This window comes from Gymnoscopelus braueri, assembly GCF_963280865.1.
Source record: "Gymnoscopelus braueri genome assembly, contig: SCAFFOLD_187, whole genome shotgun sequence".
NCBI classification, from domain to species: domain Eukaryota; kingdom Metazoa; phylum Chordata; class Actinopteri; order Myctophiformes; family Myctophidae; genus Gymnoscopelus; species Gymnoscopelus braueri.
The window spans coordinates 1-13,097 of NW_027660828.1; positions in this window are offsets into that span (position 1 = coordinate 1).

A 13,097-nucleotide genomic window follows, 5' to 3' on the forward strand; every position below is an offset into this window, starting at 1 on the left:
GTATTGTGTTGAAAATCCCCTACTTCTGTGTCATACCTCCTAGTGTCATCACCAGCTGCAACATCTCAACTAACCTGGCCTGGCATCAGCCGGACTGATGGCGTGGATACAGGCTGTAGCAGGCTTTAGCTGTAGCATGCGTGGATGGATCTGCGTTGTCAGTCTGGCTAGTGCCAGGCTAACCTTAGCCCCTAAGAGACAGTGGGGGCAGTAGCATGCCACTTGGACATAATTTCATGATATGGCTTTTTGTGTTTAAACAGCTAATGAAGGACCATTTAAAACTGTGTAATTTTACTTACTTTATTACATTTTTCAAACAGTGTCCATATGGTGTATTGATTACAAAACAAAGATAAAGTCAGAGTATAAAAACTATACAATGAAAACATATAAAGATTTAGAAATAATAATTATCTATGTACAAAGAATGGTTAATATCCTTGAACATTGTATTTTATTTCATACCAAACAGGGTTATTTTATTTATTATTTATAAAAATTGCCAGAAAGTGCTTAATAGTAAGTGAGTATCATACAGGAGAAATTCAATTAATAGCAATTTTCTGGAACACACTCTGTATGATTATTTGTAGTCCCACTGTCCACTGATTCACACTGCTGGCTTGTCCCCTGATGATGAAAAAGGGAAAAAAACAACAATTTAGTTAAACTCTAAAATGAAACATATCAGTATTTCAGATCCTTGTATCAGATTAATACTCACATGTGATTGGCCCGATGGTGATGGGTTTGATGGGTACAGATCTGGAAACGGAGCGACGACGCCTCCCTGAGCAAACCTGTGAATGGTGAAGGAATAGCAGTTAAGCACACAAGTTAAGCGAATAGGAATCACAACAGATCTTCAAAACATCTACAGTATATTCACAGCCCGTCCTGACCATCTGCAGTGCTAGTATCAGTGGTGGAAAGTAACTAAGTACATGTACAGTACAATTTTGAGTACTTTTACTTTACTGGAGTATTTCCAATTTTCTATACTTTTACTTCTACTCCACGACATCTCGGAGGCAAATATTATACTTTTACTCCACTACAATTATTTGAAAACTTTAGTTACTAGTTACTTTGTAGATTTTGATTATTATTACAAAACATACATTAACCACTGCAGCCCTATTTGAACTTTGGCTTTTTGAAAATAGCTGATCTACAAGCTCACAACGCTGAACGCTGTGAGCTTGTAGATCTGCTATTTTCAAAAGATTTGTCATACATTTTATAACTTGTGAAACGGGACATTCTTCATAATGAGTACTTTTACTTTTGGTACTTTAAGTATATTTTGATGCAGACGCTTTGGTACTTTTACTCAAGTAAACTTTGATTACCGGACTTTTACATGTAATAACGGAGTGTTTCTACATTGCGGTATTGATACTTTTACTTAAGTAAAAACACTGTTGAGTATACTTTTTCCACCACTGGGTAGTGGAGTGTGAAACTTACAGGAGCACACGAGGAGGCTCTCTGGTCACACAGGTGGAGGCTGCAGTGAAGGTAGATCTCTCCGTTATCTGCCTGGAACAGGGAGAGCAGGGCAGAGAAACGAGCCTGGAGCGATGAGCCGTTCTCAACCACTGACACGTGACGATGGTCACCAGCACACCTGGAGAAAAGGAGTAGAGATGTATACCGATACCATTTTTTCCTTCCCGATGCCGATGCCCATAACTTGCGTATCGGTCGATACAGATTACAGATCTGTGTCATTTAAACAAATCTAGGACAGTGGTTCTCAGAGTGGGGTCCAGGGACCCTCAGGGGTCCAAATTGACCTTTACAGGTCTGTAACTCAGAGTGTACAAATGTGTGTACAAAACATTTGTACATTTGTGGCTGGGCGAGCATGCGCACGCTTTAAAAAATATATATTTATTTTTACCCACAGAAGCTGAAGTCCTTGTCATGTATGTCTGTCTATCAGTCCCTCCCAGTACACACAACACCACTGACCACTTTCTTAACACGCTGAGGAAGGCTTGATGCCGAGACGCTATTAATAAAAAAATGCCAGAAGGTTTTTTGAGGGGGGCGAGATGGTTCGGTTGAGGGGGCATCGCCACCCCCTCCCCGTGACGCCGGCCCTGAATGGGGGTCCTTGAAATTAAAAGGTTTGAGAACCGCTTATCTAGGAATAAATAAAAATCCCATTAATACTTTCTAAGTAATACTAGTATTAAATAGTACTGTTCAATCAGTACTGTTCAATTAATATTTGAACTGTTTGGTTGCTCCTATATATGTCTATGAACTGAATAACAACCTCAATGTAAACAAGACCGCAAGGACTTTTTTGGACAGACCTTTTAGACAAAGTATTATAAATGTAATTGTGACGTAAAATAATAAAATAAAATATTCAATCAATCAAAAGCTGTAAGAGTATAAAACAGTCGAGCAACATCAACTGAAGCAATCAAAATATGACTGTAAATGAAATATCATCATGTGATAAGTTACGTGGTGTCGGAACGGCATAGACTGTCATACTCGCCGATTAGATACCGATACCAGCATTTTAGGCAGTATCGGCAGCTTTTCCGATACTGGTATTGGGGTATCAGAACAACTCTAAAAAGAAGGGTCAGATTGCAGGCCTATCACTATTTTATCCCTTATTATTTACTTAAATAAATGATTTCACATTCATACTGTACAGAGACATTGAACTAATGTAATGATTAACTGAGCCGTCACATTATAGTTGCTACCCCACACCCCCATAACCCAATCCCAACCCTCTCTGTCATTTCTTGTTTATTGTGGACACAAACCATCTGCTGAGGCTGAAGAATGAAACATACCTGTTTTGAATGAGGAAGTGTCGCATGGGGTCATCAGGGCTGGAGGAGTGAGTGGCGTAGCAGTCGTCAAGAACGACCACGAACCCTGGATCTGTTTCCCCTACAGACACTCCTACATGCAGGGCAGAGCCCGCTGGCAGGGAGACCGGGCCTGCTGGGTAAGGCTCTGTGTAGTTGGAGTTGTGGTACAAGGACACGGAGACGCTGGGCTGGAAACCCACACCTGACATGCCACCTGCAGTCCTAACACCTTCAGTCCTGTCCAAGGAAACATGGAATATTCACTGTTCTGCACCAATATCCTTTAATTGTTGAAAACATTGTATTTACCGTAAATCTTCTAATAGTGACCTCTATTCAATTAAAAACCGTGTCTCTGTTAATGACCGGGGGATTAAAAGCCTCTCTTCTAATACAAGCCTCTTTTTATATATAAATATATGTGTGTGTGTGTGTGTGTGTGTGTGTGTGTGTGTGTGTGTGTGTGTGTGTGTGTGTGTGTGTGTGTGTGTGTGTGTGTGTGTGTGTGTGTGTGTGTGTGTGTGTGCGTGCGTGCGTGCGTGCGTGCGTGCGTGCGTGCGTGCGTGCGTGCGTGCGTGCGTGCGTGCGTGTGTGTGTGTTAGGGCTTTCACGACTAGAGATTTTTACAGGTCGACTAATTTGACCCAGTGGTAGTCGACTAGTTGAAATTTACATTTTAAATTTTTTTTTAGGGGGGGCATTGTTTTAATGCCATCCTACTACTATATTACTATTATTATTATCCTCCTGCCCTTATTTTTATGGCGTTTTAAGGGAAGCGCTTCTGGCACAGCAGCACAGCACCACAGCAGCATCTCCAAGGATCCCCATTGCCCAATAATAGGCTTTTATTGGGCATTTTCACCCCCTTCTGATAAAAAATAAAGTCAGGAGGATAATAATAATAGTAAGATATTACTATGGCATTAAAACAAATAAAAAAAAAACAAATAAAAACGTTTTTGTAAAATGTTTAACTATTCGACTAGTACCAACAAGGTCGACTAGTGGTTATACTAGTCGACTAGTGGTTATACTAGTTGACTAGTTGACTAGTCGACTAGTTGGTGAAAGCCCTAGTGTGTGTGTGTGGGTGTGTGTGTATGTGTGTGTGTGTGTGTGTGTGTGTGTGTGTGTGTGTGTGTGTGTGTGTGTGTGTGTGTGTGTGTGTGTGTGTGTGTGTGTGTGTGTGTGTGTGTGTGTGTGTGTGTGTGTGTGTGTATGTATGTGTGTGTGTGTATGTATGTATGTGTGTGTGTGTATATATATATATAGGCCTCTCTCTTATATATGCCTCCTTTCAATAAAAACCCAGGTCACTATTAGAGGATTTATCTATTTGTGCCATAGTAGCCTAATAATGTTAGTCATCTTGGATTCAATCTTGGAGAGACAAATTGAAGCCAGAAATGTAAATTACTGTAGTCTCTTCATAAGATATTACAAGAAAGCCATTACAACAATGGTAGATTAACGAAAATGTGACTCAATTCTTATCCCTTATTTCAAAGTATTTTTAACTGTCTGATGTCTGTCATTACTCAATCTGTGGATTCAGTGCTGGTGCAATGTAGTGCAGTGATCTGCTTTTAAGATATACCAGTATAGGCATATTGTTATCACTCTCATTTTAACCTTGAAAGTATGTTACTTACTGAAGTTGTGTTCTAATAGACTGGTTTAATTTGGTCTGGTATTCCGGAGTCATGGGATAGGCGCAGGAGAAGTGAACAGTTATAGGAACACCAACATTGAGCTTATTTGCAGGGTAGACTGTTAAACTGTTGGAGTAGATGGCATGGATGCTGCTGGTCTGAAAGACAGAGGTTAACCCATTAAGATCTGAGGCCGATTCTACAAATGTCTTCTAAATCCTAACAGTTTTCTGAAAAACCTATGTCGCTATATCAGTGGTTCTCAAACTTTTTCATGTCAAGGACCCCCAAAATTATATGTGTGCGGACCCCAATCTCAAAATATTTTGTTCCAGGGACCTCCAGAAGAAAAAATAAAAATAAAAATGTTCACTTAAAATATACTGCTCAAAGAAATGTAGGGAACACTTTGATCCCTTAATTATTTTGAGTTTGAACAAAAACTGCTCAAAAGAATTGAGGGATCAAAGTGTTCCCTTAATTATTTCGAGCAGTCATATATATTCAAAGATGTTCTCTATATATATTTTTTTTTTCAAGATTTTTTTTCTCCAAAAATAGCAGATCTACAAGCTCGCAGTGAGTTTGTATATCTGCTATTTTTGAATAGTCAGTCCAGTCAATGATCTAGCCTGCTGGACAGTGGACCCAAAGTACCAGTATTCACCACACAATTAATATTAACAAAAGGATTGAAATATGAAGGTAATAAAATAACGATAATGCTTTTTGAACTTTTTACATTCATGGTTTTACATGGTAATTTCTTTGTCCAACCACAAAATATGCTTACACATACTTATTGGCTTCACAGCCAATGAAGTCATCATCATGTAAGTAGCAGACAAATCCTCACCGTAGGCGTTAGGAACAGTACGTTCCCACAGCTGCCAGCCACACGTTCCGCTTGGTACCACACCGTCCCATCGCGCACACTGAAAGACGAACACCGCGGGTCGGCCAGGTGACCAGAGGATCCATTAAAACCAGAGGATTCCAGGCTAGCCACTCGCAGGCCTATTTGCATGTGAGTCTGGCCACATGCAACTTCAGAAACTGGAGGGTGATAGATTAAAGAGGAGAACGTTAGAAAGGTAATGGGGCAATAGAAGAAAAAAAACAGAGCAAGAGGAAAATAAATTCAGCATTTTACAGTAGATGCGAGCAAGGTGGAAGAATTTTTACAGCAAAAAAAGAAAGAAAGAATAAAACAATAATTACATTCACAAACCACGCCAGCATCTTCATCGTGAACGCAGTTGTGGGACCCGAACCCTCGATGTGTGCAGTCTGTTAAAAGGTTCTCGTTTCCTGCGCAGTTCACATCATCCAACCAGATCGTTCCGGTGCCCTGTCCAAAGAATGCTGAAGACTTTGCTGACACGGCCCTCCCACAACCCAGTTGTCTGCACACCGCCTGGCCGTCGCTCAGGTCCCAGGCATCGTCACACACCGTCCCCCACTGTCCACCGTGGTAGATCTCTACTCTGCCAGAACAGGGGTTGTCGTAGTAGCCGTTGACCAGTCTCAATGGGGAATGAGCTGTGTGAGAGAGAGAGAGAGAGAGAGAGAGAGAGAGAGAGAGAGAGAGAGAGAGAGAGAGAGAGAGAGAGAGAGAGAGAGAGATAACATAGTGTTGTTAATAAATACATAGGAGGAAATGACTGCACAATCTAATCTCAACACAGAGCAGGGGTCAACGTTTTTCAGGCCAAGGACCCCCTAGCTGAGAGAGAGTAGCAGGGACCCCTTAACAACAATAGATTCTCTGGTAAAGAAAATGGGCAGGTCATTAGCAGTGGTAAGGCGGTAAGGCAGAACATATTTTACACCTAATCTAATTAAACTGGCTAAACACACTTGTTCTTTTACAGCTTAATTACTGCCAAATAATAAGGTGGAATGCCACAAAGAAAGATTTAAGCAAACTCCAATTAGTGCAGAAAAAGGCAGCACTGCTTGCATTCCAATGTCCATTTAGAACTAACATCAACACCATGCACTTCCATTTAGAAAGGCTAAAAGTTAAAGACAAAATGTTGCACTGCTACTTTCAACATGGAAGGTTTTACAATCCAAAACCTTATCATTTCGGTACAGTCAGCTGAAACACAATTTAGAGTCATATACATATGCCACCAGACAGGCAACACAAGGCCGGTTTTCACTTCCCAAGGCAAACACACATTATTTGAAGCGCACAGTAGAAATGGAAACATGGAATTCTTTGCCACTGTTAATGACCAAACTGACACAGAAATCACTATTAAAAAAGCTAATAAAGAAACACCTGGGTAAATATTTGTTGTAGGATGTATTAGATTGTTTTTCAAATGTATGTTTTTGAATGTATGTAATGTTTTTATAATATAAAAATTTTGGCGGACCCCCTTTAGTAACTCTGAGGACCCCCTATAGGGGTCCCAGACCCCCTGTTGAAGACCCTGACATAGAGGCATGGCAGCTCATAATGTTGTGTGTATTCATATTTACCTGCACAGACAACACCAGCATCTTCACTGTGACTACAGTCGTGGGTTCCCAACGCTCTATGTCTGCAATGTGCAAGCTCTGATTCACTGCCTGTGCAGGCGACATCGTCCAACCAGATGCGCCCACTGCCCTGTCCGAAATGAGCACTGCTCGTAGCTGACTGTGCCCTGCCACATCCTAACTGTCTACACACCACCTGGGCATCGTTCGCGTCCCAGGAATCGTCACACACTGTCCCCCACTGTCCACTGAAGTAGACCTCCACTCTGCCAGCACAGCTGTTCCGTCCATTTGCCAGGCGAATCTCCCCCTCTGCTGTGCGCCTGCTAGAGACCAGAGGCAGGATGGCCTCTGTTCCTGGAGGTTTTGCAAGGTTCTCGACTGTGGAAAGTGGAAAACAGCACTCAGATCTCCAAAGCCACCATAGGATTTATTATAATTCTATATTAATAGAATTAATACTAATAATAATTGCGTCTTTAATGTAATATTGTACTATATTGAAAAGAAAGTATTGGCATATACATTTAGTATATTTTAAGTCTTGCATGACACAGTACTATCTAGTATTTGCATTTGTAAATAGACAAGAAAGCAAGGATAGAGAGCAAGGAGATAAATGTGGCACAGGTCATGAGACAGACTTGAATCCATGACATCACAATAAAGTCTATGTAGTATCCGTAGCAACAGGACATCCATCTAATATTAATGTTAAGCTTCTCTATATTAATTTGTTTTTGTCTCAGAACAATAATTGTCTGATACTCCAACATTTAGTTTTACAATGGCAGTGACAGTATTTTTGATCACCAAAGGGGATCTTTGTCTTATCTGATAAAGAAAGATAACCATGGGAGCATCTGACAGGCGTTGCGAGCCGTCTTTATGGTTTGACCATTGTTTGACTAGAGAAGGAATAGCCACAGACAAGCATCAGATGTATCTCAATAAGAGGCCGTTTACCTGGGCTGTTTCCAGTCACATTCTGTATGAACAGAACCAACAGAACAGCTGACACTCTCACCGCGGTCCACATCCTGGAGATCTGACACAAACCTGTTGAAAAATAATACAAACAATATTTTTAGACGGACAACATCATAACAAAAACTGTCATAACCGGCTCAATGCAAATGCCCGGTTCAATGCAGAGGTATAGGAACATTTTACTTAATTGTACCACACCTGAAAATCACTACACCTGAAAATCACCTCTTAATTTTTAGGACCAGAAAATAGAAAACTTCATTAACTGATTGCTTCTCCTACCTTGCAGTGGTGGTGTTAGAGAATTTATAAGTCTCTGTTGGGGCCATATAACACGTGACTTTCCGTAAAACAAGGAAATGTGATTACTTGGCACGCTAATAATATAATAAACTATCATAATAATAAACTTCATTTGGATAGCGCTTTTCAAAACAAGGTCAGAAAGTGCTGTAGAGAAAACAGCAAGACACAGATAAAAAAAGATTATGGTGCTATAAAAGAGATTGTGGAGAATCAGTTACTTATTGAATTAGATCAAAAACCAGTCCTTAGCTAATGAAATATAAACAGTATTCATACACAAAACATATAGCTTTATCTCATTTTAATACATACATACAATACATTAAACATATTATGTTTAATGTGTCGAGGCTGAGTGTATTAATTAAATTATTTACCTTGCCCCGTACCAAGGCAATACTGTGAGGTATCAAACTTCCTTTTATTTTAGGTGATTTTGCGATAGAAAAGACAATGTTGGAGATATATATCTGCTATTTTTTAGAGCATTTTGAACACAAATCGTCTCTTATGAGGGTCCCTGGCAAAATGTTGTCAGATGGGCGTCCGCGGCCAAATACATATCCATTTGGGGGTCCTTGACATGAAAATGTTTGAGAACCACTGCCCCAGGATATTAGGAAATGAGGTAAGGTATCTTGTTTGTCAGAAGAGATCATGACCAGGGATGCATTGGGCACACAGGCACATGCATAGATTTAAAATAACTTTAAATTCACACCTCAACAAAGTTAACAAAGGCTGCCGACCGCCGGTTGTCACACCAGCATGAATTAACATAGGATTGACATAGGAATGAGCCTAGATGCATAGCAATTGTCCATTGTGTGACCTGTAGTGTCAATCAATAGACGATCTACAAGCTCACAACATGTCACTTTGTGGCGCTATTTTCTGCAATAGTTTTCCCCAGAATTCAGATGCTTGGCTTTAAGTGGTTAAGTTTGTACATTCACCCCACTACAAATAATAGTATAACAGTCAATGTAAGCCTATAGTGTCTCTTGAATTCAAAGAGCCAAACCCTGGTCTCCAAGATTTCAACTCTTTACATATTTCAAACTGTGTGAATTTATTTTCACCTTTGTCAACAGAAATAATGCAAAGTAAGACAGATTATTTCATTATTAAAAGCTTTTCCTGTTTTTGTTATCATTTTATCGTAATTTTATGTAGGGTTTGTTCATTTCAACAGCTTGCTCCTTGCTCCTTCCTGAGGTCAATTTAAATTTGAAAGCCTGTGCTCCATCTCTTTGCAGACATCTCTCTGCATTGTGCTTAACATTAAAGGGGTACTGTATTTCACTTCAAAGCACTTCTAGGGTCATTTTAGTCAAATATTCCTTTTGTGTGCACCCCACACAGCTTTTAAGTTGCTTGATCAATATTTAGATATTTGATATTCTTTTAATCAGACACACCCTCTTCCCATATACATTTGCAACTTTCTTACTTTTAACTTTTACTTAAAAAAAAGTTTTTATATGATCAAATGAATATCAAATATTTTTTAAATATTTAAATCTCGCCTTAAGTCCCACCTTTATGCTTCGGCGTTTGACCCTGTTTGAGTGTTTCGGTGGTCTACGTTTTGTCTCTATGTTTTGTCTCACTGTCTGTTGACACGTCTGCGTCATATTTTCAGTGATGTGTTTCTTTCTGTTGTTTCTGTTGTTTATTTTGCTTCGTTTGTTTATGTTTTTGCTTCTGTGTTTAGCTTTGTCTCTGTGTTTTTTAACTTTCCCAGTGTATTTGGTTTTCTCTGTACAGCACTTTGTTAACCCTGAACAAGTTTTAAAATGTGCTTTATAAATAAAGTGGATTGGATTGGATTGAAATATCGAAATATTTAAGCAACTTAAAAACCTGTCTGGTGTGCACACGAAAGCACACAGTATACCTTAAAATGACCCCAGACCTGTTTTAAAGAGAAATACCCCTTCAAGTCATTAACAAAGCACAAATCGCTATTGTTATAAGCTTTCATTGTAAAGATTTTGAAATTTTATGAAAGGTGAAAGAACTAGTCAGTCTCAAACCTGGAAATAAGGTGCCCCCCATAAAGCTGACAGAGGTGCTTAAATGTGATTGAGAGATCTAACACGTCTAATCTTGATTTATTGCTTTATTACAAACATTGGGCTCATTCTGTTAGTAAACAGTAATAAAGACCCATTTTTCTTACCTGTCATATACATATTTAAATGAGGAAGTTGGCACGTAAGAAAAATGGGTCAAATTCTGTTCTTTGGAACTTGGTAAGTTTATTGACAAAACACAAATGTGGACAAAGTGCATTCACTTGAGTAGCCTATTGTACCTAAATATATATCTCACACAATAGGTTGTGATGCAACATGTTGTGAGCTAGATCGAGCTAGATCTGTGACAATATCTGATTTTTTCTTTTATTTGTTCTTTTCTAAATGTCAATATAGCAATGCATTGATAAACACATAAATGTACTTTGTAATTTGCATTTTGAATACTTAAAGGAACACTTCACCCATTTTCAACACACGCACGCACACACACGCATGCACGCACGCACGCACGCACGCACGCACGCACGCACGCACGCACGCACGCACGCACGCACGCACGCACACATACTCAAAAAATACTGTGGTTCATGAAGACCCCATCAGATTGTTATCCACCCCTGAGCCCTCAGCCATATATGGGTTTGTGACATTGGTTTCAACTTGACCATCTGTACTTTTTGCAGCCATCTCTCTGCTTTGTGCTTCAGGCATTTACATATTATACTGTATGAATTGAGTACAATGGAAATGGTTATCATTTTAGTATAAGCTTTGACTGTACTACCTGTACTGTATCTCGTTAATAAAGTATTCAATCAATGATTTTTGAAATGAATGAACATTGAAAACACTGTTCAAAAACACGGATGCTCCAACATCAAAGAGAACTCATGGAACTGTAGCGGCCTGGAACAACAAACTTATATAGTTAAGGGTAAGCAGAATGATTTGATCCAGTTGTGGGAGCCATAAATTAATGCTATGGAGACTGAGACCATTACTTTAAGAAGAAAGGAAACTGAAAATCCATATGGTAAAGAAATTGTAGACAATGTGTTTTGTTTTTCGTTTAATGCTTATTTTATTTTATTATTATTATTATTATTTTTAACTAGGCAAGTGCAAGGGTATATGTGTGCAGGTGAGGGTGTGTAAATGTGTGTGATAGCTGTTACAAAAAACAAATATGAAAAAATTTTACAAAACTGGAAACAAGGTCACTCCTGTAAAGCTGACAGAGGTGATATAATGACATTGAGAGATCTGACTGTATTCTAATCTTGCTTTATTGGGGAAATTGGTCTCATCCTACAGACGTGGCCCTTGAGACTAAAATAATTTTCTTATGTGCCAACTTCCTCATAGCTCTTTATTACTTGGCACAAGTTTATAGACAAAACACATTCACGGTGAATGTGTTTCCGTCACAGGTGAATGATTTACCAGGCACTGAAAGACTGCTGGAATGGAGAATGTCCTTTGCAAATGTTTCTTACCAGAATAATCACCCTGTGATGCAATTCGAATACTGCATTCAAACAGAACCTGGTGTCTGTGAACATGTGAGAGAGTCATGATAAATACAGAAGGAGCGAGCGCAACAGTCCAAATAACAGGAAAAGATGAAAAGCTCTGACTGAAACTCAGTGTTAATTTAACACCCTTGTAATAAATGAATCCTTTCTCATGAACATTTTATAGCTACACTAATACTGCAGATGTTGTGTCAGATGTAGAAGAAGATGGGAAAGGCTCACGTTGTCGTCTCCCAACTCAATGTCAAGTCTGTTCTGCTGTAGTTCCGAGATATCATATATGCCGAGTGGTCAAAACAGACATGAGGAGAATGAAGTGTTCCACAACAGATACCAACAGACGAATATGCCAGATATTTTGGCCTAATAAAATCTCCAACAATGAACTGTACAAACAAACAGGGAGCCGGAGCATCACCATGGAGATTACACACAGACGCTTGAGATGGCTGGTGCATGTGCTGAGCAGGATCGCATCACAAAGGTGGCCTTAGGATGGACACCACCAGGCAAAATAAAACCTGGGAGGCCCAAAACCACCTGCCGCAGAACTGTGACACAAGAGCTGGAACAGATGAACCTGTCATGGGGAGGGGAACAACATGCTGCCAGGGACCCAATGCAATGGAGGGCGCTCGTTGAAGCCTTATGTCCCCTATGAAGAGGAGTAAGAAAGTAAGTCTGTGCTATAACTTTTACTCTTGAAGAGTACACGCATCAGATGATCCTAGATCAGTGAACACACAATATTGTGATCCTAGAAAGGTCATGGAACAAACCACAGCAGTGACAGATACTGTACCCTGACTGGCTCTATAAAGCCCTATTCTGAATAGGGCTTAAGACACCTCCTCTGTGTCTCACTCCTCCCTCCCTTCCTCCCTTCCTCCCTCCCTCCCTCCCTCCCTGTCTGTCAGCCACAAGGAGGAGGGGTGATCTACCTCCTCCAGTGAAAGTTGTTCTTGATATGCAGATAGTGTTGTTGCTGCTCTAACCATCATTATTATGTATTATCAGTGGTGTTAGAAGTACTCCAATTTTTATTTTACTTAAGTAAAAGTAGCTATACCACGATGTAACACATAAATATAAATGCACCCTTAGACTAAAACTAATGAAAGAACGAAAACTATGATTGACAAAAAAATAAGGCTTTACAAAAAACGTTAAAACTAACAAAACTAACTAACACCCCGTCCTACAAGAGAAGGATAATCTGTT